A 7,746-nucleotide genomic window follows, 5' to 3' on the forward strand; every position below is an offset into this window, starting at 1 on the left:
TGCATCTACGTTCATGAGAGATATTGGTCTGTAGTTTTCTTTTTTTGTTGCATCCTTTCCTGGTTTTGGTATCAATGTTATATTGGCTTGGTAGAATGTGTTGGGGAGAATTCTATCCTTCTCAATATTGAAGAATAGTTTATGTAGGATGGGCACCAGTTCATCTTTGTATGTATGGTAAAATTCAGGTGTGAACCCATCTGGACCAGGGCTTTTCTTCTTGGGAAGGTTTTTTATTGCTGTTTCAATGTCAGTTCTTGATATCGGGCTATTCAAGAATTCTATTTCTTCCTGATTGAGCTTGGGAAGGCTGTGTGTTTCTAAAAATTTGTCTATTTCCTCATTTTCCAATTTGTGTGCGTAAAGATTTTTGTAATATTCATAGATAATGTCACGTATCTCTGTGGCACCGGTTGTGATTTCTCCTTTCATGTTCCTGATGGAAGTTATTAGAGATTTTTCTTTTCTGCTCTTGGTTAGTCTAGCCAGTGGTGTGTCTATTTTATTTATCTTTTCAAAGAACCAACTTTTTGCTTTATTAATTTCCCTTATAGTATTTTTGTTGTCCTTTTCATTTAATTTTGATTTGATCTTAATAATTTCTCACCTTCTGCTGGGTTTGGGGTCAGTCTGTTCTTCTTTCTCCAGCTCTTTGTGTCTATTCATTAAGTTGTCTATTTGTAAGTTGTCTGTCTTTTTGAAATAGGCATTTATGGAAATGAATTTTCCTCTCAGGACTGCTTTAGCTGCATCCCATAGATTTTGATTAGTTGTGTCACCTTTGTCATTTAATTCAAAGAATGTTTTGATTTCTGACTTAATTTCTTCCTTTACAAAATTGTTATTCAGGAGAAGTTTGCTTAGCTTCCATGACTTTGAGTAGGAATGAGAGATCCTGTTAGGGTTCATTATTACTTTTATTCCATTGTGATCTGAGGAGATGCAGGGTATGATTTCTATTTTTTTAAATTTTTTAAGACATGCTTTATATCCTAGGATATGGTCAATCTTAGAGAATGTCCCGTGAGCTGATGAGAAGAATGTATATTCAGTGGATTTCGGGTAGAATGTCCTGTAGATGTCAGTCAGGCCCATTTTTTCTAGCATTCTGTTTAAGTCTACTATGTCTTTGCTTATTTTCTGCTTGGAGGATCTGTCGTGTGCTGTCAGTGAGGTGATAAAGTCTCCAACTATTAAAGTATTGTTGTCTATCATTTGGTTTAGATCGAGTAGGGTTTGCTTTATGAATCTGGGTCTGCCTAGGTTGGGTGCATATATATTAAGTATGGTTATGTCTTCCTGTTGAATTGTGCCTTTCACCAGTATGTAGTAACCGTCTTTGTCTTTTATTACTTTTGTTGGTTTAAAGACTAAGTTATTGGAAATTAAAACTGCCACACCAGCTTTCTTTTGGCTACCATCTGCTTGAAATATCAATTTCCATCCTTTTATTTTCAGTCTAAATGCATCTTTGCCGGTTAAGTGAGTTTCCTGAAGGCAGCAGATACTTGGTTTGTGCACAAACATATGAAAAAATGCTCAACATCCCTAATTATCAGGGAAATGCAAATCAAAACCACAATGAGATATCACTTAACTCCGGTGAGAATGGCCTTTATCAAAAAATCCCAAAACAACACATGTTGGCGTGGATGCGGAGAAACAGGAACACTCATACACTGCTGGTTGGACTGAAAACTAGTGAAACCCCTGTGGAAAGCATTATGGAGATACCTTAAACAGACTCAAGTAGACCTACCATTCAATCCAGCAATCCCATTATTGGGCATATACCCAGAAGAACAAAGTCATTCTATAACAAAGACACCTATACCCGAATGTTTATAGCAGCACAATTCACAACTGCAAAGATGTGGAAACAACGCAAGTGCCCATCAATCCACGAAAAGATTAGTAAACTGTGGTATATGTATACCATGGAATATTACTCAGCTATAAGAAATAACGGTGATACGACATCTCCTTGCTTCTCCTGGAGAGAGTTGGAACCCATTATATTAAGTGAAGTATCCCAAGAATGGAAAAACAAGCATCATATGTACTCACCAGAAAATTGGTTTCCCTGATCATCACCTAAATGCACATCGAGGAAGGATACCAATTGGATATCAGACTGAGACGGGGGTGGGGGGAGGGGATGGCTGTATGCCTACATGATGAGTGCATTGCACACCGTCTGGGGAATGGTCATGCTTTAAAGTGCTGACTTGGGGAGGTGGGGGGGGAGGGGATGGAGGTATGACTACATGGTGAGTGCCAGGTGCACTGTCTGGAGAATGGACATGCTTGAGGCTCTGACTCAGGGGGATGGGTGGGACATGGACAATGTATATAACCTGAGGTTTTGTACCCCCATGAAGAGCTGAAATAAAAAAAAAACACAATGAGATACCATTTAACCCCAGTGAGAATGGCCTTTATCAAAAAGTCCCAAAACAATACATGCTGCCATGGATGCGGGGAGACAGGAACACTCATACACTGCTGGTGGGACTGTAAACTAGTGCAGCCACTATGGAAAGCAATATTGAGATACCTTAAACAGATTCAAGTAGACCTACCATTCGATCCAGCAATCCCATTATTGGGCATATACCCAGAAGAACAAAAGTCATTCTATAAAAAAGACACCTATACCTGAATGTTTATAGCAGCACAATTCACAGTTGCAAGGATGTGGAAATAACCCAAAAGCCCATCAATTCACGAATGGATTAGTAAATTGTGGTATATGTATACCATGGAGTATTACTCAGCTATAAGAAATAACGGTGATACGACATCTCTTTGCTTCTCCTGGAGAGAGTTGGAACCCATTACATTAAGTGAAGTATCCCAGGAATGGAAAAACAAACATCACATGTACTCACCAGAAAATTGGTTTCCCTGATTGTCACCTAAATGCACATTGGAGAATGATACGAACTGGATATCAGACTGAGGTAGGGGGTGGGGGGAGGGGATGGAGGTTTGACTACATGGTGAGTGCCAGGCACACTGTCTGGGGAATGGACACGCTTGAGGCTCTGATTCGGGGGATCGGCGGGACATGGGCAATATATATAACCTGAGCTTTTGTACCCCTATAATAAGCTGAAATAAAAAAAAAGGAAAAAAAAATAAAAAAAAATAGAAATGATGATACACACAAAAAATAAATAAATAAACATTCGAGTGCAGATGTCTTTTTTATGGAATGTCTTTTGTCCCTTTGCATAGATACCCAATAATGGGATTGCTGGATCAAATGGTAGGTCTACTTGTATCTGTTTAAGGTATCTCCATATTGCTTTTCACAGAGGTTGCACTAGTTTGCAGTCCCACCAGCAGTGTATGAGTATTCCTTTCTCTCTGCATCCATGCCAACATGTATTGTTTTGGGGACTTTTTGATAAAGCCCATTCTCAGTGGAGACAGGTGACATCTCATTGTGGATTTGATTTGCATTTCCTTGTTGATTAGAGATGCTGAGCATTTTTTCATATGTTTGTTGGCCATTCTTCTGTCTTCATTTGAAAAGTTTCTGTTCGTGTCCTTTGCCCACTTTTTGATAGGGTTGTTTGACTTTTTCTTGCTGATTTTCCAGAGTTCTAACTAGATTCTAGTTACCAGCCCTTTATTGGATATGTAGCATGTGAAAATTTTTTCCCATTCTGTAGGTTGTCTGTTCTTGTGACAGTTTCTTTGGTTGTGCAGAAGAAGTTTTTTAATTTAAGCAGTTCCCATTTATTAATTTTTGTTGTTGCTGTGATTGCCTTTGGGGGTCTTCTTCATAAATTCATTGCCTAGGCCAATGTTGACAAGAGTTTTTCCCACATTTTCTCCTAGAATTCTCATAGTGTCACACATTAGGTTTAAGTCTGTCATCCACTGTGATTTCATTTTTTTATATCAGCTCATTATGGGGGTACAAAAGTTCAGGTTATATATATTGCCCATACCCTCCCATCGCCCCAAGTCTGAGCTTCAAGCATGTCCATTCCCCAGACAGTCAGCATCACACTCATCAAGCAGGTATACACCCATCTCTTCCTTCCAGCCCCCATCTCTGTCTGATACCCAATTGGTATTATTCCCAAATGTGCACTTAGGTGATAATCAGGGAAACCAGTTTCCTGGTGAGTACATGTGGTGCTTATTTTTCCACTTTTCGTATACTTCACTTAATAGAATGGGTTCCAACTCTCTCCAGGAGAACCAAAGAGATACCATATCACTGTTATTTTTTATAGCTGAGTAATATTCCATGGTATACATATACCACATTTTGCTAATCCATTCATGAATTGATGGGCATTTGGGTTGTTTCCACATCTTTGCAATTGTGAATTGTGCTGCCATAAACATTCGGGTGCAGGTGTCTTTTTTATAGAATGACTTTTTTTCTTCTGGGTAGATGCCCAATAATGGGATTGCTCGATCGAATGGTAGGTCTACTTGAATCTATTTAAGGTATCTCCATATTGTTTTCCATAGTAGTTGCACTAGTTTACAGTCCCACCAGTAGCGTATGAGTGTTTCTGTCTCTCTGCATCCACTCCAACATGTATTGTTTTGGAACATTTTGATAAAGGCCATCCTCACTGGAGTTAAGTGATATCTCATTGTGGTTTTGATTTGCATTTCCCTGATGATTAGAGATGTTGAACATTTTTTCATATGTTTTTTAGCCATTTTTATATCTTCTTTTGGAGAGGTGAAAGGTGTGTGTCCTGTTTCAGTCTTCTACATCTGGCTATCCAGTTTACCCAGCACCATTTACTGAATAAGGATTATTTTCTCCAGAGTATGTTTTTGTTTGCTTTGTCAAAGATTAGATGGCTATATGAGGATGGTTTTATATCTGGATTCTCAGTTCTGTGCTACTGGTCTGTGTCTCTGTTCTTGTAGCAATACAAATATGCTTTAATAACCACAGCCTTGTAGTATAGTTTGAAGTCTGATAAATAATACCTCCCGTTTTGTTTTTATTGCCTAAAATTGGTTTTGCTAAATGGGGTATTCTCTGGTTCCATAGAAAGCATAAAATTATTTTTTCTAGATCTGTGAAAAGTGATGTTGGTAATTTAATAGGGATTACATTGAATCTGTAGATCATCTTGGGTAGTATAGACATTTTAATAATGTTGATTCTTCCGATCCATGAGCATGGCATGGGTTTCCACCTATTTTTGTGCTCTGTTATCTCTTTCCTCAGTGTTTCATAGTTCTCCCTGTAGAGGTCTTTTACCTCCTTAGTTAAATATATTCCTAGGTCCTTTATTTTCTTTGTTGCTTTGTCAAGGGTATTGTGTCTTTCATTTGGTTCTCAGTTTGACTATTATTGGCATATGTGAATGCCTCTGATTTGTTTGTATTGGTTTTGTGTCCTGAGACTTTATTGAATTCATTTATCAATTCCAGGAGTCTCTTGGTTAAGTTCTTGGGTTTTCTAGATATAATATTATATCATCAGCAAAAAGTGAGAGTTTGATTTCTTCTGTCCCCATTTGGGCACCCTTGATTCTGCTCTCTTGCCTGATTGTTCTGGCAAGGACTTCCAGCACTGTATTGAATAGCAGTGGGGACACTGGGCAACCTTGTCTGGTTCCAGTTCTACATGGGAATGCTTTCAATTTTTCCACATTCAGTATGATGTTGGCTGTGGGTGTGTCACAAATGGCTTGTATCATTTTTAGGTAGGCCCTGTCTATGCCTATTTTAAGTGTTCTTGTCATAAAAGGGTGTTGAATTTTGTCAAATGCCTTTTCTGCATCTATTGAGAGGATCATATGGTCTTTATTTTTGCTTCTATTTATGTGGTGAATTACTTTTACAGATTTGCGTATGTTGAACCATCTCTGCATCTCTGGGATGAAGCTCACTTGGTCATGATGGATTATTTTCTTGATAAGCACTTGGATTTGGTTAGCTAGGATTTTGTTGAAAATTTTTGCCTGTATATTCATAAGGACTATTGGTCAGTAGTTTCTTTTTTTGTTGCATCCTTTCCTGGTTTTGGTATTCCCATATCCTCTTTACCCAGTTTCCTGCAATTGCAATATCAATTGATATTGATAAGGTCAAGATATAGGACATTGAGTCCCAAGAAGGATCCCTCCTGTTGATCTTCTATAGCCACACCCACTTCCCTCATGCTGTAGCTGCACATCTGTTCTTCCTTTCTGTAATTTCCATTTTCAGAAATAAATATATATGTGTATGTGTTTGTGTGTGAGTGTGTACATGTAAAATTATATAGGATGTAGCCCTTGGGAATGGCTTTTATCATATGTCATATTTCTCTGGGGATTCTTCCAAGTTGTTGCACATATCAATAGTTCATTGCTTTTTATTGCTGAATATTATTCCATGGTATGCATGTACTACATTTTGCTTAATAATTTACTTGTTCAAGGACATAGGGCTGCTTCCAGTAGTTTCCTACAAGTAAAGCTTCTCTGAAAATTCATGTACAGGTTTCTGTATGTACTTAAGTTTTCTTTTCTCTGGGATAAATGCCTAAGAATGCAATTGCTGGATTATATTGCAGTTGAATGTTGGGTTTTATAAAAAACTGACAAACTGTTTTGCAGAGTTACTGAAAAATTTTGCATTCCCACCAGCAATGCATTCAGTTTCTTCTCATTCTCCCTAGCATTTGGCATTATTATTTTTGTTTCATTAGAGTAAAAAATTGAACATCCACTCTTTGTTAAGCATTGTAACATTTTATATGAAATATTATCACTTAAAGCTTCTAATCTATATTTTTTCTTTAATTGAAGGTTTTATTGAAATGATTGTAGATTCACAGATAGTTGTAAGAAATAGAGATCTGTCCACACTTTGCCCATTTTCCGTCAATGGTAATGTATTGAAAAAGTATAGTTTGCTCTCACAATGAAGATATTGACATTAACACAATACACCCGTCTCTTTGCATACTTTCCCAGGTTTACTTCTAGTCGTGTGTGTGTATTGGGGGTGGGTTGGCTTGTGGGATGGTGTTTGTGCTTGTTTATAATTTTTTCAGACGTTTAGGTTCATGTTCCCCCACCACAGACAAGGTACCGGACAGTTCTAACAATGCAAAGATCCCTCCTGTGTCCTTTTTATAGCTGCACCCCCTTCACCTCCTAAAATCCCCCAAAGCCATGGAAATTATTAATACTGTTCTGTTCTCCACTTTTAGAATGTTCTCATTTTTAAGATCTAATGCAAATGGAATCATAGAATATGTACCCTTTTTGAGGTTCACTTTGTAAAAAAGGAATTTTACAGAGAAAAAGTTTTTAATTTTATTGAGGTTCAATTTACCGATTCTCCACCCATGATTGATTGAGGATTGCTTCTGTTTCTCCAGCCCTTCTGGCTTTACTTGTACATGAATTATTGTACTCCCACAGCCAGAAAATAGTGCTCTGGCAGATTGATAGGAGTTTTCAGTAAATACCCACATGTTGCCTGTCATGGTGAGTGCCAGGGTTATATGGGCGAGGTGCCGGCAGTGTGTTCTTCGATCCGCCTGTCACACTAATCAGATTCACTGGCCCCCCACCTAAAGTCCACCTGTCCTGGTTCTTTTTCTTCAATGGAGTGGTTAGCCACATTTATTAAATGAAAAAAATCAAAATCAAAATACTGACTTACAGCAGTAAGTGGAAAGCACGGGCCCTGCTGCTGCAACCAGTTGCAATGCTACATGTATGGACATCATATTCTTCCCTCAGAATCTATTCTAGA

This window comes from Lemur catta, chromosome 14 (genome assembly GCF_020740605.2).
Source record: "Lemur catta isolate mLemCat1 chromosome 14, mLemCat1.pri, whole genome shotgun sequence".
In the NCBI taxonomy this organism is placed as follows: domain Eukaryota; kingdom Metazoa; phylum Chordata; class Mammalia; order Primates; family Lemuridae; genus Lemur; species Lemur catta.